The sequence below is a fragment of the Aythya marila genome, assembly GCF_965140915.1.
Source record: "Aythya marila genome assembly, chromosome: 3".
Taxonomy (NCBI): Eukaryota; Metazoa; Chordata; class Aves; order Anseriformes; family Anatidae; genus Aythya; species Aythya marila.
In genome coordinates this window covers 94,746,710-94,769,467 of record NC_139044.1, presented here as the reverse complement: position 1 = coordinate 94,769,467, position 22,758 = coordinate 94,746,710, and the positions used below count along the sequence as shown (strand labels likewise).

At 46.2% G+C, this 22,758-nt stretch overlaps 1 protein-coding gene across 3 annotated transcripts in view; it reads right to left on the bottom strand.

Annotated features, from left to right (window-relative positions):
* ELOVL5 (ELOVL fatty acid elongase 5) overlaps window positions 1–22,758 on the bottom strand; it is a 56,645-nt gene that overhangs the window by 18,033 nt on the left and 15,854 nt on the right. The window contains exon 1 of one of the 3 annotated variants that reach the window (XM_082757566.1): window positions 17,476–17,562. The exons of 1 other annotated variant lie outside the window; for it this stretch is intronic. The gene's annotated coding sequence lies outside the window, so the exon portion shown is untranslated. Of the gene's footprint in view, window positions 1–15,192; window positions 15,284–17,475; window positions 17,563–22,758 lie in introns of those variants that run through there. One more of the 3 variants, XM_082757568.1, reaches the window with a different exon arrangement.

Below are 22,758 nucleotides of genomic sequence, written 5' to 3'. Positions count from 1 at the left end.
GCCTTACAGCACCAATTATGACAAGAATTACGAATGCCCCCTGCATGCTGGTATCCTAGGAATAGTGGCGTTTAAGAAAGCTATTCTATGCTAGCACAAACACAAATATCAGGAAGACTTCTAGAAATAAGTACCTAAATTCCAAGGAAAAGAAATAAAAGTATCCAGAGCATGCTTCTTTCTTTTTCTCTTTAGAGGTTTTTTTTTTTTTTTTTTTTTTTTTTTTAATTGGTTAGCTATTAAATATCTCCAGGAAAAGTACTTCTCAGCTGATAAATTATTTTACTGTTTGAAACCCTCACTTACTCAATTTGTCAGTTGTTCCTTTGATCCAGCAACAATTTAGTTACATATTCATCCAATAAAACATAACCTGCTTCTAACCTCAGTTTCTCTCATTGAAGACAAAGACTTCAGATAGTAGAACGTGATTGAAAACAACAACTTGTTATACAAACTCAGCTCAGTTCATTACTGACGTGCTGTTTATTCTTGTTTGCTGGACCCTATAAAAATTCAGATATGAAAATGAAACAACTGCAAAAGCACAAAGAAAGCACACCTTGCTATAGCAAAGAAGGCAAGAAACGAAACTCCATGGCCAGCCCTTTTCATAAAACTGGAAGAAACATTCAATCCCCACCAGGAGGCTTTCTGCAGGGGTTTCACCTCAGGGAGCTGCTACCCCAAGTAGCTTTTCGTTGCACTGTTAGCATACAGCAGACTGTAAAAGGAGCAGCGAAAGAAGAACTACTCCTGGTGTCAATTTCCAAGATTTTGCAGAAGAAGAATTTATCTCAAAAGGAACTCATTTGTATAATGCACAAACAGAGCGAAACAATCTGCTTTTGTTCCAGAGGGGGTCATGCGAAAATGCATCAAGTCTCCTGCCAATAACTGCACAACATTAAACACTGCTTCAACTGCAGCAACTACAAGGGCTCTTTTTTGAAACTGGAATAGTTTCCCAATTCAGAGGAACATCAACTTCCAGAAAAATTGAACCAGTTGCTATTTGAAACACTGTAACCAGCACATTTCCTAACACTGAAAATAAACAAATCCTGCAGCTTGTCAAATACACCAATGATAACTAGCAGTGCTCCTTTATCCAGAAATCATCCCACAGCAAGGCATACAATTTGGTACCTAAAGTGAGAAAAGGGAAAAAAAAATCACCCAATTATGTTACATTGCTTTTTAAAACAGGTACACTTACATACATTATTTTTCCTAATCTACAGTGGCCAGGAAATGAACCATCCTCTCTGCTACCAGCCTCTCCATTACACTCTGAATGCACTGCACTTTTAATGCTCTCCTGGCACACCAAGACCACGGTAGTGCACCTAAATAAGCCCCATCAAGGTCATCTTAAACGAAGATAAGAAAGGTTCCATCCTAATGACCTGATTTATCAGTTATGTTCAGTAGCATGAAACCAGCTCCTCTTTTCTCTTGCCCTATCATTTTTTATGACTGTAAGTGAGCTGTTCAAAATTCATCAAAAAAATCCATTAAGGCTACTAGGAAAAAGAAGTCTGTGATGTGCCCAGATCCATTGCTGCTCAGATTTAGAACACAAACACCCTCAGGATCTCTGCTCACCAACACTGTGCCTAAGTTGAGCCAAATGTGTGAATATTTTTCTTCAGTCAAAACCTCCAGGGTAGAACTACAGGAAATTTCAGGTTACTATGAAAATCTTCAGAAGTATTAAAATATACTAAGTGGCAGAAGTAAAATTACCAGAGGACTGGTCAGAATTCAGGGCTCAGACATCTACCCACTCACAGGTGACCACCCAACCTACCAAAAGTCATAGTTCAGGGGACTGTGAAAACAGACACACATCATTTTCCAATCATTCAGGTTGGAAAAGACCTCTAAGATCATCTTAAAGGTCCAACCTTTAACCTGGTACTGACAAGACCACCACTAAACCATGTCGCTAAGCTCTACCTCTACACGTTTCTTGAAGACCTCCAGGGATGGTGAGTCAACCACTTCCCTGGGTAGCCTGGTCCAATGCCACACAACCCTTTCAGTAAAGAAATTTCTCCTAATATCCAACCTAAACCTCCACTGGTGCAATTTCAGGCTATTTCTCCTCATCACTTGGAACCTAAATTGAGGTTAAAAGCATTGGATGGAAGCCACCAACCAGCACATGTGAAGGCTGTGAGATGTCACTTTGTGTTTTGCCACAAAAATCCAGCAGAAATCCAAAAAGGGAGCTGCTAACGAACAAGCTGGGAGAGAAGAAAGGGTGAAGGCCTTGCCAGCCTGGAGAAAGCAGCTGCGTGGTTGTAAGATGAAGGAAAAAAATCCCTCCCTGTCAAAATAATAAACACCTTTCCACACCCAGAGAAAAAACGTGTACCCTGCTAATCTGTTCACACTAGGAAGAGATGTGTCATTATTTCAGGTCGATATTTTAAAGTACCAAGTCTCAGTTTCCTTGGTATATATACAACTTCTTCTATGACTTGCATGCTGTAGGCAGAGATACGGTACTGATAGGCTGTAAAGTACCTGTTGCAGATGATATATTACAAGAACACTTCATAAAGCTACCAAAAGCCCAGACAACCACTGATTTCTCAAAACGAGATGAAGTCTAAAGCTGGCTGACAAGAGGCTGTGGCCTTGGCTGCTGCAGCTGGCTGCATGGCCCCACCTGCCATGGCTGAGGCAAGCTGCAGTCAGCACCAACAGGCCAGGGTTGAGCACGTCAAAGCACAGCTTCTGGGAGAAGAAAGGTTTGGACAGAAGATACTAAAAATACTGTGGTTACTTTTCCAGGACTTGTTTGTTCTGTCCCTGACCTCCCGAGGTTTGATGCTTCATCGTATCAATGAGGGAAAATTCACACTGACTAGGTGGTGTGGAGCATGGACACATTCAAGTTCCTCAGATGACACAGTTCATGAGAAAAATAATCCTATGTTTTTAAATTGGAACAGGAGGTGGAGTACAAAGCCGTTCCTAGGAGGACTGTCGATATGAACATGAAATGCAGAGCAGATATGACTTTAACTTGGCCTTTGCCTTCAAGTATAACCAAGCACTGTTCCAAAGAAGCAACAAACCCATTGAGAGATCACATCTTTGACCTTCTCCATATTTTTAAAGCTATTAGGCATCTTTAGGCAACTCTGATTTTCATAAAACTATTCCCATGTCCTTTTAATTACGGAACTTCCAATTCTCCAACGCAAACACAACAAAGGCCAAAGTTTCGTCTTGCTCCAACCACATTGAGCTCTGTCTTAAAAATACTTTTTTTCTTTTTAAATCCTCTGGACTTAATCTAAGTAGGGTTTTTGGACATCTACAGAATGTTTTGCATGCTCAGTCTCCTTTTAGTGTGTCCACGCATATCCTCAATACAGTGCAGGTGGAAAATTTGAATGATACTGAGCTGCTCGGTCTGGCCACGAGTGACCCTTGGCAGCTGAAAATACAGGCCAAAGGCTAAGCTCAGCTGTGTTTTTCTTGTTGAATTTTATTTGTTTATCAATGTTTTTTTGTACAGCCTACAGATACTGAGAACCTGCTCTTTTACGCACATCACGACTCCCCGACTGAAGAGCTACTAAAAACTGCAGTATTTTACCAGCTTCTTCCCTTCAAAGGAAATTCTCTCCTACGCTTTCAACAGAAAACACATTCTGGTGGGTTTATGCCAAAAGCTGATCTAAGAATTCTTGGTCCATCTTCATGTTGACTTTTTCCTTGGAGTAACTTCAGTTTCCAGGTCCAAAGACCAGTCACGGAAGCCTGAAGGTTTTCACCCCCTGCCCCACACCACCTTTTTTTAAAACAAACCCAGCCACAGCAACAAAACATCTTGGGCTGAACGCTCAACACGTTAGGGGCCTGCTCCCTTTAAGCAAGAGGCTTTCATTCTGCTGCTCCAGAATTCCCCAAAATAACAGATCCCATTTATCAAATGTAAGTGCCTGAAGTCGAGTTCCAAAAAAATCCCCAAATAGGCAACTAAATAATTGTCCTGACTTTTGAGCGCAACACAGAGTCAGGCCTGGCTGCTCGGCATTCCTGGAAATCAGCCACTTTCTCAGTCCTTAAATTAGGACTTAGAAGCCTAATTTTAGATATTTGATTTTGAAAATGGTGAATGATGTTTTCTAGTTAAACTGATGTTTCCCAATCCTTACCACTGTGAAGGTGACTCCTCTTTTCCCTCCTCAGAAAATCCAACCAGCCCCTCACCCCAAAACACGACCATCACACCACTGTTTGCAAATGCTCGGCTGCTTGACACTGGGAAGGCAGCACCAGTAACTAAAGTTGTTAGCTATTACTGTCTCCTTCACCAAAGCCATCCAGATGGCTTCAATGTTCCCAAATCTTTCACTTTCACACACATTTTGTCTTCCAGCTTGCCACCAGCCCCAGATTCCTTTTTCTGCCTTTTAGGACTCGAGCATGCTTGATGTCGGCAGTGAAAGGAATTTTACAGGAAACCACAGTCCATATTGATCTGAAAGTGCAAGTCCATTTGTTTTATCTGAAACCATATGAAGTACGAGTGCTGGAGATTTTGCAGTTTATGCATTTTTTTTTTTTTTGTGAAATGAAATAAACTAATTTTAAACTTCATTTTGCAACTGTATCCCTAGCAAAGCAATGCAGATTTTCAGCCCACCTTGCAGCAGTGGCAAATCATCCCGGCTGCTGCTGACTCACCAGGCCTCAACAGTGCTGAGCTTTCATGCTCACCATCAGCACAAGCGTAAGGAAGCTTAGGAATAAATGATGTGTACAAAACTCAGGGAAGTGTGAGGAGAAAAAAAAAAAGGCAGGACAAAGGGTAGAAGCCAGTCTCAAGCAGTTTAACCTCAATGGTATTTCAGAAACTTTGAAAACAAAGGGAGTAGGGGAAAGCTTTGCCCAGTTAATTAGGGTGTGATTTCATGCCACTACCTTTTCCTGTCATCCCTCCCACTCCTTGCCAAATCCTTCAGCTGTGACTGCCTTCATACTGAAGTACAACTGTGGTAACTGAAGCATTTTTCAGAACAGAAACAAATCAGAGAAAGAATTCAGAATTCTGCAAAACAGAATAATTAATTGTGCTTGATGCCCCATACCTCATTAAACCAGAATCTAATCATCACATAGACGATAAAGACAAATCACAGATCCTTGCAGTTCAATTCACATTTTCAGCAGATCTAAACAAGCTCAAATTAGGATCTGAACATCCTAAGATTAGGACGTTCACATGCATTTCATCCCTTTGCGGTCAACAGTTTGTGCTGTGCTGTGGGACAATTTTAGCCTAAGGGAGAGCACTGAGGACGATGGCCAAGTGGGAAAAAACAAACTGGAAACACTCAAATAAAAGCACGCAAGTGCTGAGAGTAGGTGGAAAAGGGGTACACCATCACCTCTCGATCCCAGAAGGATACATCCAGCTAGAAATAATAGTCTCCCTGCACTGCAGAGTCCCCATTAGCAGCAGAAAAGCTAGTACACATCAGCGGTACGACAAAATGCTTTTTGCAGCAGCATGCATTTTCCAGGAATCGAGCGTTCGACATGGTATCCTTTGCCCGGCTGCTGCGCCTATTATCCAGCAACCACAGAGCTGCTCATCACGCCTGCCAGCTTATAGCGCTGTGGTGTTGGAGTCGTAAAGTGCACATTGCAAAAGTATTTACAGAAATCAAAGGAGGAGGAGAAAAAAAAAAAAAAAAAAAAGGCAAAGCACTCAGGTTTATTCAACTGCTCTGTTTGGAATAGCACAGAACTACAAAATGTGCAAGGACACCAGCAATTCCCTCTGGGCTGTTCAGAACTGATTTTCTTTTTTTTTTTTTTTTTTTTAAAGTGGGAAAGAAATCAGGCAGAAGAGAGGATAAAATTGTAGCAAACTGCATTGGATGGAAATATGCACACACACACACACAGAGCGGAAGAGCAGCAGGCTGATTGTTTTGGAAGTGAGGCTGACACACAGCATTTCCTACACAGCTTTGCTCCAAACCCCACCTCACCCAGCAGTATGAAAGTACTTAAACAGCTACTGTTTAATGGGAATTTTTCTCTTTTTCAAAAGCTTTGCTGGTATCACAATTGCAAAAATATTGCTAGCTGTAGCTTATTTGTTGCAAGCCAGCAATAAGCAGTCTGGGAAGCTAAAGAGAGCTGCCAGAAAGGAGGAGCCACGAGCTAAGTCCAAAGGGCCACAAAGACCACAGCTTTCATTTCAGGTCTCCTTCCTCTCATTCAAGTGCCACCTGCAGCAAGGACTGCGAAATTCCTCTGTTAATAAAGTAACTTCTCTAATTTCAGACTGTGCTTATCACTCAAGCCAACATTTTACACCCACAGAAGATAAAGGCCTGGTCCCTGAAGCCGTTTGTAATGAGCCTTCTTGATGAAAACACCGCATCCCCGCCACACACATCATTTTCTAGCAGCAGAGCCAACAAAGTCCAAAGGACAGAGAAGCCCAGTCTTGCATGACCATGATGAGCACCCAGCACCAGCAGCAGAGTTCAAGGGTACTGCACTGCTTCAGCAGAGTGAGCCTTTTTTTTTTTTTTAAATACCCCCATCATGTAATTGCATATATAAACATAAAAAGCATTAAAATAGCAATAAAAAGAGTTGCAAGTGGAGCCACTTGAACCTTCATTTCCTCCAGCACCCCACAGCAGTGTCACTGACCCTTTCTGAGCCTGGTGGACATCTCAAGAGCGAAACAAAAAGTAGGACACCTCTAACTCTTAATTATTTTCTTTGCATTTACTAGCTTGATGTACAAAAGCTTGTAAACTGCCCCATAAAGACCTGAAACACCATTCTAGGCAAGAGAGCACCATGCACAGTTATCCAGTAAACAGGGCTAGCTATAAAGAGGTTATCTGGTGTCCACACGGTGACTAGATGCAGTAACCCAATAAAAAGCTGAGAAATTAGAGGCAGATTGTGAAAGCGAGGGTGATGGTCACAAAGGCAGCACTACATTATGCCATACTGATGAGTACTGGGATAACAGAGCACACAAAACCAAAACCAGATGCCCTGCTGAGCTGTGTACCTACAACCCACGTTCAGATGGGTAAACAATACCTGTTGGAGGACCACTTGTGCTCGGGAAACTAAATCCCATGGAAAAAACACCTACACAACCAAGTCAACATTAGGCAAGTTGCTGCACGTTATTTATTTGAGTGCTTCTCTGATTTCCACTGAGCATGGATTGCCAGGGGAGATGGTAAATTCCCCAGTGGAATATAAGATGCAGAAAAACACATGCAATACACTGCATTAGCTAAGGTCCTCAAAAAGAGTGAGTTTCTACACTTTTACCTAAAGAAAGAAAAGATTCACATTGTCCCTGTAAACCCAGCCCACAGCTTATCTTGCTGCCGTTTCTTCACACAGCCAGCCACACTACAAGAAGTCACTCTTGAAACTTTTGCATTCTCCTGCTGTACCCCTGGAAGACATGAGTTAATCATCAGGGTTGCAGCTGCACGGATAGTTGGTGCCTTCATTTTAAGATGCCAAGTATCCTGCCCAGCAGCACCATTCGCTACACACAGCTGTGCTATCAAAAAGAGTCAGGCAAGCACGAATGACTGCTGGCTTGAAACAGAAGAAGGTGCCAAAGAAGTTCTCAGAACGGTGGGAAAAGTAACATGGAGAAGAGAAGAAGGAAAAATATTTAGGGTACCACCGTTAGGCCATGGCAGCATGCCGCTCAGAACAAAACCCTGCAGCTAACAAATTCTGCAAATGCTTTCTTGGCACAGTCTCTGCATTGAAGAATTTTTAAATTTCCTTGATGAAACGATTGACTCATGAGACACAGACCTAAGTCCTGTCAACCCCCCTGCCTTCAAAACAGTGAAAAAATACAGTGCTCATCACTCAGAAAAGCAACTGCCTTTGAAGCATTCAGATCTTACTCTCTTTTCCATGCGACAAAGGAGTTAAAACTCATCGGTGGAAGGCAAGATGGATTTTTCTCCTGCCCAGTGATGACAAGCAGTGTCAGAAGCGAAGACATGTCCTACTAAAGGGGCAGAGGAAGAGGAGGCAGGAGATTTCTTACAGACGCCTCATTCTCATCACCCCCTCCTTTCCCTTCCTGTACAACACGGGCACCTGGCAGCACTTCATTTACAGATTTGCTAATAAGCCCAGCGGGCAGCCAGCTGGCAGCATTTCTGTTACAGAATCTGAGAGCCAGGGGGGGCCTGAAGAGCTTTAGGATGTACCTGTGAGTGACCCTACACTGGCTTTGTGCTCCGCTGCCAAGAACCAGCATTTGATACGGGGCACCAAGTCAACAGCCTACCAAGGGCTGCTGGAAGGATCACTGAATCCTGGATTAACTGGGAAAGGAAGCAATTCTACCTGCAGATTTCCTTTGATGCTGGCAGCACTTTCATAAGTACTGCTTCATCACAAGACCCTGCTCCAGGATGCAGTCCCTCGTGTCTTCTTGTTTGCTTTCGGGTGAGAAAGACCAACCAAGGGGAAAGGCAGTCGTGGTAAAGCTTGCTGTGATCTTATCGCCGATTCTTTCTAAGAACTTTAAAAAGGTTACTCAAAGGAAAAACACTGCCTGCAACATCCGACAGCTGCCAAGCCATTCTCTACAAGTCCACAATACAAAAAATGCAGGCACCTGCAGAATCCAGCAGGAAATTCCAGCACAATGGTTTTCTTCCCTATAAAGAGAAAGGTGCCCCTATTTTTAAAGCAAAATTATAGAACGCTATTCAAATAAGGCCAAAATGAAATGCATCATACACGCTGCATTTCACATGTGAGAAAGGATCTGGGGGAAAGTGCAAGAACTGCAGGCAAAAAAACACAAAACTTAAATAACAGAAGGTCATACAAAGTATGTTAATGTCATGCAGAGCTAGCTTGTAGAGATGTCTTAAATATAATTATTATAGCATGAACTCACAGATTATTGTGCTGTAAAGAGCAGAAACAAAAAAGAGCTAAGATGTTCAAAATACAAAATGAAGTGGAATTTAAGAAGCATCGCTATCTTTCTGTCTTGATAAATGCAGGCCCAGGGATGGACTCAGTCCAAGCCAGCTGTGAGAGTGCAGGGCTTAAGGTGAAGGAGGACAAAGTGAACTATCAAGAGAAAGCACAGCTGGGGACTAAAGATAGACTTCTTTAGCGGGTGTTGGCTGACAAGAAGCTCGACATGAGCCAGCAATGTGTGCTTGCAGCCCAGAAAGCCAACCGTATCCTGGGCTGTATCAAAAGAAGTGTGGAAGCAGGCTGAGGGAGGTGATTGTCCCCCTCTGCTCTGCTCTCCTGAGACCCCAGTGTTCAGCTCTGGGGCCCCCAGCACAAGAAGGACATGGATGTATTAGAATGAGTCCAGAGGAGGGCCATGAAGATGATCAAGGGGCTGGAGCACCTCTCCTACGAAGGCAAGGCTGAGGGTGCTGGGGTTGCTCAGCTTATGGAAGAGAAGGCTCTGGGGAGGCCTTACAGCGGCCTGCCAGTACCTAAAGGGGGCCTACAGGAAAGCTGGGGAGGGACTCCTTGTCAGGGAGTGCAGTGATAGGACGAGGAGGAATGGCTTTAAACTAAAAGAGGGGAGATTTGGATTAGATATAAGGAGGAAACTCTTCCTTCAGAGGGTGGTGAGGCCCTGGCACAGGCTGCCCAGTGAAGCTGTGGATGCCCCATCCCTGGAGGTGTTCAAGGCCAGGCTGGATGGGGCTTTGGGCAACCTGGTCTGCTGGGAGGTATCCCTGCCCAGGGCAGGGGAGTTGGAACCAGATGAAATTAAAGGTCCCTTCCAACCCAAACCATTCTGTGATCCTATGACAAGGCAACTTAAATGCTTCATTTTATCTGCAAAAATACTCCAACAGAACCAGAGACAGTGAAAAGAAATACACGGAAAATTATAAAAAAGCTAAACACAGGGCTTCAGGTGAATATGACTGAAAACTACTACACAACAACAGTCAGTCTGCAGATAAAGACCTTAGAAGACAGAGGGGATACCCATCAGTATCCTACCTCTCAGCACTAAATCGCATCGTACTGTAAAAAAGAATAATCTAAGTCCTTAGTAGTGATTTGAGACAAGCCTTGAGTACAGCAGCCCAAGACTGACTTTCAATGACTTTCATTTCTGATAATTCCAAACAGTTTAACTCGATGCCCAGAGCTTGTAATTAAATTCATTATATAGAAAAACACATTGCTAGATAATTAGGAAGTGATTTATAAGGGAAAATGAAGCTTCCTCCTTTCTGCTAACAGCAAAGTGAAAACCTAACCTACGCTACATTTTATAAGCACTAATATTTTGCCAAGAGTGGAAGATGGGAAAGAATTAAGTTGTGCTTCATTAGCCGCTCTTGTAAGGCAACTCATCAAACCCTAGGAAAAAGATAAGCTCTTTAGCCTCCACAGCAGAACTTTGTGCACACCTATGGCATGAATAGTAATATATTAAAAGTTGCTCAGGAAGCAACGCCAAACCTTTGCATTCTGCGGTGCACCTATTTTGTATATGTTTCGTAGAGACCGTGTAGGATACTGCATGTTGCAGACAACAAAATTGCTTATTGATAAAGTTGGCAGCTCTATGAAAGTTCCCCACCAGTCTCTCGCCACCACCATGACTCTATTTTTCATGTATATTAAAAGCAAAACATGCTTTTGTCCAAAATAACCTCTTCCACAAACCAAATTTGTAAACATTAAAAGATGATGCTGGTGGCTGGAGGCTGTTGTTCCACGATGCTTTTATCACCATGAAACACAAGTCCTCCAAACAGGTGTGCCATCTCTAAAATAAACGACAAAAAAGGGACTTTTCGTTTAGGCAGACCTGCTATTCCTGATGAAGGAAGCTAAATGCTCAAGTTCACAACCTCACGCAGCAACTGTTACGTGGTGGAAGAACAGAGAAAGAAAAAAAAAATTTTTTAACATCCTGTTCACGATGAGAATAGCTTAAGGTGGGGATTGGCTGGGCTCCTGGCAGAGAGGAACCACATCTTTTGCCTGCCGATCGGAGCCCAGGACTCCTCCGTCGGCTCAGCACAGACGCCAGCCCTGCTCGCTTGTTTTGCACAGCAACCTCCCTGAGCACCTGCTGAATCAGCTTTTACAAGGCAATGCTGGAAAACGAGATAAAGAGAAAAATAGAGAAGAGAGAAAAGGCACAGCAAGGAAAAATGAAAGGGGAAGCAGGGTAGAAAACCCCTTAACTTTACTGATGATCTGCTGCATGCACACGCTTGGCAATCCACTTACAGTCCCCAGCGCTGTAGGGTCAGGTACAGCTGTCTCCTTCAAAGGAAGCACAGCACTGAAGCATACACATCCATCACTCCAAAATGATCATTTTACACACTCTAAATGGTGGCTAAAACCTGGCGAAATCCCCATGTTCTCACCAACTATGTCCCTGAGGACTCAGATTTATACCTCAACAGCTTCTTGAATATCTATTTTGACAGGCAAAGCCAGTCCACACAAACACGGAGAGACCTGACCTGTACTACATGCAGCTGACACCTAGGTTTGTGCATCATTTGAGCCTGATGTGTGTTCTGTAAAACTGAGAAGCATTTAGCCTGCACAACTGAAAATTCACCATAGCTTTGCAGTTACTCAACTAGGGCTTCTACCCGAATAAGTTATCTAAACGAGATCTGCACTGAAGGCAGAAGAAACAAGTCAGTTAGGTGGTCAACTTCAAAAAAAATGATAGAAAAACCTTTGGAAATAACATTAGCGATCCCTTCCTGTATCTTAATGCAAGCACTTAGCTGCGGTGATAGAGCAAGAAATCAATATAAAAGATAAAAAAGTACCAAAGCATGTTATTTTTGTTCTGCAAGGCATTGTCAGGCTCACAGCTTGCCTTTGCCTGCTTTAAAGGCAGCTGATGATGGCTTTGAAAGGGCAGAAGAAAGGGTAACGAAGTTAAAGGTTTCGGGAACCTGCCAGGTAGAAGCGAAGCACTGAGTACTGCCTCAAAGACCCCTGGAGGTTTCGGGACTACTCGGGAACCTAATAAAGGCTGCAAAACCAGAAGACAGAGCTAGAGCCGTGTAAAGTCTCACGACAAGGGGTACGACACTGCCATCAGCTCTAAAAACGGCTTATGCCCCTGCCAAATTTTTACATATAAGCAGCTATTGCATTACCAGGGCAATAATCTACACCAAAATGCAATGACCCTTCTGGGACAAATGTATCTTTTTTTTTTTTTTTTCCTTTTTTCCCTCCCTGGTTGGAAAGAGAAGAGGCAAAGCTTCCCAAAGGCAGCAGGAGTAGAAGTCCTTACTGACTTGCCTGGTGTCTTCTCCCTCCATCACCGGGTATTGGGTCTGCTACCCCACATATTGCTAGTGCTCCCTTATGGTTATGTTTCCCATACCCCTTATGCTACCTTTTAAGAAGGTGATGGGGATGCTTGCCCAGAATTTCACTGTACACATTGACTACCCTGCAACTAGCACAGCATTGTTAGCATGTACATAAAAACGCAAGCATAACTCACGTTGTGGCCTCCAGAGCCCAATCCAGCTCCACATCTCTCTACCCACAGTTGTCCTACAACTACCAGGTCATGAATGAACTGAACGTATGTGCATTCAGCTGACTGCAAGAGCCACACAAAAACTGCCTCATGAGTTAAACTGTAGCAGGCAGGAGGGTTTCTCAAGTTTCTTTTTGTAAAGGGCAGGGTTAAGCGTCGCAGAACGTCACCCTGCGAACTGGTTAATGGTTTAATTATTGTTATTGGAGTCAGAGATTCTCCCTACTGCTTGGCGAGGAGATGGGGATGATCAGCACTTCTAAAAGCCAGCTGGGAACAAGAAATAATCCTTCAGGAAAAGGTTAAGAGAAGCCTTCTGATTAAATTGCGTGCATGGGAATAGCATGCCTAAGGGGAAGCCTACAAAGATCAAGGTACAAAGATTTTCAGTTTCCCAGATCTTGACTGAAACCAGAGCTGAGGACACAGGACCAACACATGACCCACACCCCTATGCTCGGATAAGTCTACTGACAGTAGACAAAGTAGCCGTGAACCTACAAGCAGATATTTTTGCCCATTTCTAAGAGCTTCAAAACCTGATTTGCCCCTACCTAAGTACAGATACCACGGTTTGAGTTTATTTTGCAGTCTGCTGGCAGGTAGTGCTTGCTGGAATAGCCTCAGAATTGGTGGAGGGGCTCTTCCACCAGGCCATGGTCTGCTCCAAGCCTGCCAAACCCACACCGGTGCCCATAGGGCACCCAAGGGATGTCAGCATCTCCCCGTCACCAGCCCGAGCCAGGGAGCCCTTCGGCAGAGGGGCAAAGGCTGCCTTCATCTTCCATGCTCCACAGCAGGTTTGTTATAGTATTAACAAAAATATGCATGTTTATGAATTACCAAATTAATCTTACAGGGTGCTGTAATGTGTATTTGGTCTAATAAGCCTTAGGGCAATATTCTGCAATTTCATACCTGCTCGTTTGGGTCTGTCGTGAGTAACATCCCTAAGAATTGTGACACCAACAGAAAACATCTATCAACACATGCATTCCTCAAAAACTTGCGTGTCATTTGAACTCAAGCCCATCTCCTTCGCTTCACAGCAGAGCCCTCAGCCTGTGCATGGGAAGAGAGCCCTTATCCTCCAGCCACAGCAAATACAGCTGGCAAGAAGAATAACAGTTTCCTCAAGGTCACGAGAAGGAGAGAGAGAGGAGCACTCTGAAGCGATAGCAGAAGGGAAATAGTCACTTTGTGTAAACGACTGACCGCGGATCCTCAAGGATGCGATTGTGTAGGAAGCACAGAGCACGGCAGAATTTAAAACTGCAGGGAAGAGAAGTTTATTCCATGTCTGCTATTGCTTTTCACAAGCAAGTCCTGTTTCCCGAAAATATTCCTACAACTTGGCGTGTTTAGTCATCGCCCAAAAAACATCCCACTTGGCAGACAAATGCTCAGCACAGAGCCTTAACACAGAGGTCAATTAAATCCAGACAGCTGTAGTATAAATACGAGTTCGTGAAAGGTTTTCATATTCCTACCTCCTCAATATGCCATTGGTCATTAATGAAGCTATCAGTACTGAGGCATAACCTATATAGCTAATAATGCTTTAATAGGGGCAGGCAGAACATCGGATGCAGTGGGATGATGCTGAGACCCAATCCCAGTGAGCTCGGCAGATGCAGGGTGATTCATTTCTTCCTGGAGAAGGGACAACCCCATCTAGCAGCCTGCATCCCTAAAAACTGTACACCTGGTGAGGGAGTTTATTAGACTGCCATTGTGCTTTCCACATGCTCGACGCTTTGTGCTTCGCGTGAGTCAACCATTTGATCAAGGAAATGAAATAATTTCAGCGCACAGACCGCGCTGGGGGAGCGCTCACAGAGCGCATACTTTGGGCAAGTTTGTTCTTGTGCTCTTATTTACCCCGTCAGATAATGCATCCCAAACACCAACACACTAACAGAGAAACCAAGGCAGTAAGCTTTAGGGAGTAAAATTATTTTAAGCAGAGTCACCGCACACACAGCCCATTGCAACTCTGAGAGGCGCCTTGGTAGCAAAACTGAGCGTGGCACCTGAACAGCACTCGGCAAAGCAGCTGAGCTGGCAGGCAGTTTGCAAACAGACTAGACGTAATTCCTTAATTATTCTCTTCTTTTGCCTGCACGTGGACGAACGCATGTGATCTTTGAGGGGAAAAGCGTTTCTGATGCTAGCGTGCCAAACCCTTTGGTCTGCAGGAGCAGCGCGTTTGGGAATCACAACGCAAATCAGAGAGTACACTGCAGATGACAAGACAGCCACAGATTACAAGGCTTGTTGTCAGTTTAGTGCAGCGTTTTGAAGCCCGAAAGGCATGCAGCAAGCATCATTTTCTGAAGTTGAACGGCTTAAAAGCATGTGTTGCATCCCGGAAGGGTATCGGCTTGCACTTTAAAGACAGGAGGATGTTGCTGCGAAGTTTAGGCCAGCGGCCTTAAAGCACTCACATGTTTAAACAGCTTTACGGATCTCGCTGTGAGACCAATTTCAGACACTGCAATGAAAGAGGGCAAAGATGAAGAGGACAAAACAAGCAAGTTGTGTGGCTGCTTGGGGGAGAGGCTACGGCAAAAAGCACCAGAATCAATACGCGCCCTCCTCACCTCCGCAAAGAGCTGGCAAACCTCAAGAGGAACTTCGGTACCTCACAACAGGCACAGGGTCAGCTCGTGCATGGCCTCAAAATCAAGCAAGAAACGAGTGAGACACAGAAGTATTTCCCTGGAAGTGTTCAAGGCCAGGCTGGATGGGGCTTTGGGCAACCAGGCCTGGCGGGAGGCATCCCTGCCATGGCAGGGGGTTGGAGCTGGGTGGCCTGGGCTCCTCAGTGGTGAGGCAGCACCCTGGGCTCTGTGACAAACCCTCACCGTGGACAATAAGGAACCCACCAGGAGCCTGACTGCTCCTAGAGGCTTTTCAGGTCTCCTCTCACAAAATATTTCCCTTAGGTGATGCATGGATGGCAGTAATTGGGGGGCTCGCTCCATCAAGCCCACCAGGCTGGGGAAGGCAAAAGGGAGTGCTTTAACCTAGCGAGGGCTCCTCTGCTCGAGCACTGCCACTACATGGGTGGGTTTTTGGGCTCTGCAGCAACACAAGTGTTTCATGTCGCAATGCCTGTGGCCCAGAAATGAGGAAGGTAAAGGGGAAAAGGGTTTAAGGTCTGCTTGTTGTGTGAAAGCATTTCACCGGTTATCAGCTGAACAAAACTTCCACAGATCACGCTCCCACCCAGGCAGCTCTGATTCAGCCTCAGCACTGGGCTTTCCACCTGTCATCACCTGAACGAGAACACCACAAGCAGCCTGGAAACCTGAAACGTTTGTTTCTGCAGCCAAAAAGTCAGAATTTTCAAACACATCTCCAAAAATCTGCTCCAAAAGCTGCAAAATGAGCAACTTCAGTCAGTGCCCAGCAGCCTGCCACACGTCTGGGGTTATTTCCACCTGACACATTTACACGTTTCGTCGTCCTGCTGACGGCAGGACAATCTCTGAGCTAATTCCTCTGGTAAGCAACATAAAAGGAAGGTCAGCAGGAAAAGAGGAGATAAGAGGAGAGAATCCAAAATATTTGATTTCAGCTCCCACTGCACGAAGGGCGAGGAATGAGGCAGGAGGAATTCGTGCTGAGCGACGTGAAGGCAACAACAACTTACTAAAAATACTGTGCTGAGCATACCCCAAGGGCGGTCAGAGAGCACATCAGCTGAAAAACCCTACGGATGCTGCCTTTACGCTACAAGTACACACACACTGAGATACTTCATCAACTGCTGCTACGTAAAATACCCCGGACTACACAAAGTGCAGAGCTTTTTACAAAGGACATGTGCTTCCAGCAGGCATCGCTGGTGCCGTTTGTAGGAAATCCAGCCCAGAACCCACAATTCCGGCATCGTTCTGGGGCCACGAGCTCTGCTGGTGGGTGTCGCTGAGGACACTGCTGATTTTGGTGGTCTGCAGAGCTGGAAGGGGGCTCCCACCCCGGAAGGTTTGCATGGGAAATCCTTGCTCTGTGCACTCAAACACGAATACCCCAAAAGACTGAACCACCCTAGGACCATCCCCAGCTGGCAGCCGGCTGAGCAGGAGCCCCAGCCAACACCACCACCACCACCACGTCCCCCACACCCTGGCAGCGACCTAACCCCAAACTTTGCCACGGGGCCGTGGCCGGGGGAGCCGTCTCCAGCTGCAGGGCGTGCTGCCAGCCGCACAGCGAGCCTTTGCCGAGGCTTCCTGTCCGGAAGCATCCTCCATGCAGCAGCACCCGCTGCCTGGGGGGGTCCTTCCCTTCCCCACCATGTCCTAGCCCCCTTCACCCCCAGCACCCCCAGCACCACCAGCACCCCCAGCAGCACCACCACCAGCACCCCACTCGGGATTTTCCCCCCTTCCCCCATGGCACGGGATGCTCGGAGCCACGCTCCAGCCACATGGGGAGGCTCGGAGGCCGTGTGTCCGTCCGTGTCCTTGTGTCCATCCGTCTGTCCGTCCATGTCCGTGTGTCCGTCCGTGTGTCCCTCCCAGGGGCCGGCCCGTGGGCAGAGACACGCGTGGCGGGGTTATGGGGACAAGAGGAACTCCCCCCCCACACTTCCCGTGCGCGTCTTTTTTTAATTTTTAAATTTAAAATTTTTTTTTAATTTTTCCCCTTTTTTTCCATGCCCCCCCCCCGCCCCAAGGACTTCCCGTGCCCGGGCACGGCGCAGCCCCAAGTTGGGAGATGCGGTAGCCATGGCGATGCGGGATTGCATCATGCTCCCCAAGCTGCCCACGGGGGGACCCCCCCTGCTGCCCTCCCTGCGCCCCATCCCCGTCCCGAGCCCCAAAACCCCCCAAAATCCCCCCAAAACCCGCGCCCCCCCCCCCCCGGTGCCGTACCTGGGGCGCGGGCAGCACCGGCCGGCACTGGGCGCGCTGCGGGGCCGGGGGCGGGGCCGGGGGCGGGGCTTGAGTGGGGAGGCCCCGCCCCCAGGCCGCCCGTGGGCTGACCGTGACGTCACGGTGGTGCGGGTGGGGAGAGGGATGCGGGAAGGAGGGAGGGGAGGGAGGGGAGCGAGAGAGAGGGGGGCGCGCTCTGACGTCATGGGCGGCGGGGGGCCAATCCGGCGGCGGTGGAAGGTTCGGGAGAGGTTGGGGAACCTCCCGGACACGCCCCCGGCGGTTGGCGCCGAACCGGACCGGGCCGAGACGGGCGGACCCGAACGGACCCGAAGGGACCCGAACGGACTCGAGCAGACCCGGACGGACCCGAACGGACCCGAACGGACCCGAACCCATCCGAATGGGCCCCGCGGCGGGGCGGGCGGCCCCGGCGGCTGTGAGGACAAAATGGAGCCCGCAGCCCCCATCTTGCCCCTGTACCCCACGCCTGTCCCTCTCGGGCTGGCCCTCACGCCCTCGTGCCAGCAGTTCATCTTTATAAGAGTTTGTTCTGTTTCTTTGCTAAATAAAAGTGTCGCCAAAAAAAAAAGTTTTCTGTCTGAAGTTGAGGGGTGCTTCTTTGCTGGGAGGTGACAGTGCTGGGACAGGCTGCCCGGAGAGGCTGTGGGGTCTCCTTCTCTGGAGATAACCAAACCCCTCCTGGATGCTATCTATCCTGTGTAACCTGCTCTAGGGGATCCTGCTCGGCAGAGGGTGGGCTGAGATCTCCAGAGGTCCCTGCCAATTTTTATTCCCATGCTGTGGAACAAAGAGCAGCCCTGCTTCATGAGGGACACAGCAGCAATTTGCCCGAGCTGTAGTCAAAGCCAAGTGTCCATGCTCAACGGGCAGCAACAAACCACACCATTTTAGACAGCTGCAGGAGCAAAGAGGTGCTCAACTTTGGCAGATAAAGCCACCGAGGCTAACCTTGCCAGCCCGATACCCTGCAATATCCCTTTCATCCTGTAATAATCCCATGTCGGTGGCCACTTGGCCTAAGCAGTGTGTTGCAACCTGGTTTGAGTTCAGAGTACCAAGAGGTCCTGCGGGTGATGGTCTTGTTGTACACAGGCAACATCGTAACAGCGTGTTTGCCCACTGCCATCAGAAAAACAAAAAAAACCCAAACAAATAAAAACCTTTCTTTAATATTGGAACAAGAAAAAAAAAATCTTTCTCCAAATATCTTTCTCCATATTGGTCGTCAAGGCCACGCCACAGTGCTAGCTTACTTCTTGACCACAGTAAGATGGTAATAGGAATATATTTTGGATTTAAAAGCCCAAATTTCCCATTTCCCTTGCTTTTTGAAGGAACAACCCCCTGTATGATTATTTTGTGTGTGATTTGAGACTTTGTAACAGTATTCAGTAAGTTGTGAGCAGTCACAAGTCTTAATGCTTTTGGGAAAAAACAAAAACAAACAAACAAACAAAAAAAACAAACATGAAAGCTAGCATAACTCTCAAATAAGTACATCCTTCTAGAGACCTCTTGCCCAAGTCTGTATTTGGGATGCTACAGAAGCATTCCTTCTGGTTTGAGGGGAGATCCTGTGATCCCTCCTATCTTGCTGGCAGCAAAGTTAATGTCATGAAGTGCAAGTCCCCTTGTTTCTCACATTCTTGTTAGCGAGCTAAAACGTCATGCACTTGTTGAAACGTGACCAACGTTAGGTCTTTTCACATCTATAAATCTGAACTTGACTTTGAAACGTGCTTTAAATAAAGTTGCTTCTCAACAGGCATACCTATTTTTTTTCCCCATGGTTTATTGATGAGATATGATTGCACCGAGTGTTACTTTCACAGCCAAAACAGCTTTCTAAATCCGGAAGATGCTTAAATAATTAAGACTCAATCTGGTAGCTTCAAAAATAAAACCTAACAACCCCTGCAACTTCAGATGTGAGAAGGGATGGAGCAGAGCGCAGGGAACTGAATGTAGGGCTGGTAGTGGTTGGAAGGACAGCAGTTCCCTGTGCAGGAGAGGGACGTGCTGCTGGCTGCCTCCCTCGTGCCAGCGACGTGACCTGCTTCTGCCTGCGCGGTGACAAGCGGCAGGGCACACACCAGCTTCAGTTCCCTCTGATTCAGAGCGTGCTCTTGTCCCTTGGACTTATAACGTGCTCTATACACCTGCAGAGCCTGGGTGCTTTCCTTCAGTCGAGCAGTGGGCACTCGACAAGGGAGAGTTACTGACTGGAGGAGAAGAAAGTTTTGGCTTTACCATCACGGCACCAGCTCCCCGAGCTGCTCTTTTCCTCTTCTGACCTCTCTAAAGTGCTCGTGTTCTTATCAGTCAGAAAATGAGAGCGAGGTCACACCATAGGAAATCTTGTTTCAGAATTACCCAGTCAGGAGAACTCTGAGTAAACAAAGGGGTTGTTTGTTCATGCTTGTTTAAAGAGTTAAAAATTTGCTGAATAGTTCTGGCACCGAGCATTTGGCACTTGATGAGGGGTAGGGGCAGGCCAATGTCATTCTGGGCTGCAGATCTACTGAGTCTTGGTCTTCCAAGTGTTTTGTTGGAGCATCTGCAAGTTTTTCACAAGTGAGCGTTGCTGTTGGCCTCAGCACCGAGTGCCCATGAAATGCTGTCAGTGTGTTTGCTCAGGATGGGCTTCAGAGGCTTTGCTATCAGAGTGGGATCGATGAAGCTGGGGTTCACAACAGGGCCAATCAAACATTATCAGGGATTTAGACCCAAAGGTTGCCAGGACAAGTTTAAAATAAATTATGCCTTGCGTTTTGGTAACATTATTCATCCAGGGGTCTCCGACTAGTGGATTTCCATGCCTCTCATGGCTATCATAATCCTGCTTTTCAAGAGGGAGAAGAGAAGAGAAGAGGCAGAATGCAGAGCATGAGTGGCCTAGCTTGGGTAGCAGCAGCAGAGGTGACGAGGCCTCAGGAGACACGGTTGTCCTCACTAAATCAACTTCTCCTTACGCAATGGTTAGCAAAGGGAACTGGTTAAATAGCTGCTAGTGTTTGAGAATCCAGATAGGAGGACAAGAGCTGGAACAACTGAAAGGAGAATTGAGCGTCATTGGGGGCTATAGCGCAGGAGAAGGAGTTTGGAGTAGAAGGTCCATCAGCATGAGGTTTGAAATTAGCATGGATAAAGTGATGGAAGTGTGCATTGCAGGGAGACGAGCCTAAATTTCATTAATTGGAGGGACAGGCAATTAACTTGACCTTTTCTTTAAAAAAAAAAAAAAAAAAAAAACACAAACAAAACCATTAGAAATCCTGGCTATGTCTATTTATCATCCACACTGTAATGAATAGTTCTTTGTTTTGATTAGAAACAAATTAATCCATTTTTTCCAGAAATGAACAAATTGATTTGGATACACAACCATCGTTTGCGACCCAGTCACCTCAACACAAATCCTCAGCTCTGCTTGGGTTTGCCTTGGCTTCTGTCCAGGCTGACTGTGGCAGTCCCATGTTCTTTATCAGTGAGATAAGTGGGATATGATTATTGTTCCCTTTAAATCAAACACTGGACTAATGTATCAGGCCTGAAATTTCAGTATCTCTCTGTTTAAAACATGGCATTTTCGTCTTATGTGTGAAGCACAAATGCTTTATGCTGTTTGTAAGACTTTGTCTAACTCTTTTAATTGCTTGATCCTTGTGAAAAAGGCTCATGGCCAAGGTTTTCTTGATAATTTCGTACTTGACAGGTATTGTTAACAAGTGGCTGGGTGAAGCTGTGGTTTTCATATTTCAGCACAAAACTGGTGTGAACACACTGGCAGTTCTGAGGATGATCCTGTTACAAACTGTCGTTAACTTCTGAGCACTTCTGCTATCTGCCATCGAGGGTAAAGCTCTCACACGCTGAACTGGAGGCAGGATTTTGCCCCAGTTCCTAATCCGATTTCACGCGTTTCACATTAACAAGCTGCGTTCCTGCATTTCCTCTTCCTCTCCTTACATCTGCCTCCAGCGTGCAGTGCTGTAGGCAAATGATTCTTTTCTAAACGATTCTTTTCACCCCTGTCAATGCAGCTTATCTTTGTTGCTTGGGCTATGTTCGCTTTCATTCGGTGTCATTAATTGGCTGCTGAGCTTTGATTGCCCTGAGCTCAGAAAATAACAAGCCCTGGGAATCTTGCCACTGTCTACCAGCTGGTTGGCCCCCGTGGCACTGCGAGATAGCTGGCGCCAGCAGCCGCTGGGGCCGCTAATAGGAGACACATGGGGGAAATTAAAAGGTGATTCTGGTGAGCAGGAGCAGGTAGTTTCCAAAGAAGCACGAAGACAAAGCATGAGGGAAAAATTGTCACTTAACCAGGGGGCACAAATACTCAGCTAGCCCATGTGGGTGGTGCCCACGTGTCCCGCACTGATCGCTCCTGCTGGTCAGCATCTGTGTTACAAATGAAGGACAGGAGCATCTAATTTTCAACACCATGCTCAAACTGTTCCTCTTTCTGGGGTAAACCCAGTCTCTTAGCCACTTAGCTTAGCCCATAAGTGGCTGGTCGATGCAGGGAGCGGGCTGTAAGGATCATTTCAGCCCCAAGGCAGGGGCCGTGGCCAGACCTCTCTGTACTCTGTCCCTCTGGCTTCGATCTGGCCCCAGAAAGCCCTGGCAGCCTGGCCCTGCTGTCCTGCCTTGTTCTGGGTGTTCCCCTCACGATTTGTGCACATCAGTGGTTAAGATTAGAAGCTCTTCGAGGGAGAAAGTGTATTGTGACTTCATCTAGAGAGCTGCCAAAGGGTGATGTTACAAGGGCTAATGGTAATCATAGCAGGGTAATTAGGACTGGAATCAAAGTATAAATGGCATTATTTTGCATTAGTAATTGGATGCCTGCTCCCTGACTATTCCTTTTATGGTGCCTTTTTGTTGACTTACTGTTGGGATTGCAACATCTAATCCTTCCAAACAGTATTCGTTCTTCCAAAACAACATCATCGTCCACTGCAGCCTGTCACCAATTTTCTGCTTTATCTTTGTCACCAATTTTCTGCTTTATCTTTTATTGCTGCCCCAACTCAAAACTAGTCAGAATGGCATTTATATCACTGTTACATCACCCAGTAGAGCAGAGCTGCTAGGAGCACACCGCTGTGTTTCCATTAAGACTATTAGATGTTCTGGTTTGGGAAAGCAGTTAAAGACAGCAATTATTTTGGGGGGAAAAAAATCATAAATGTAACTTTTTGTTAGGTATTCTTATAGATGGCTGTAAACTAATGTAGCTTTGTATAAGAAATA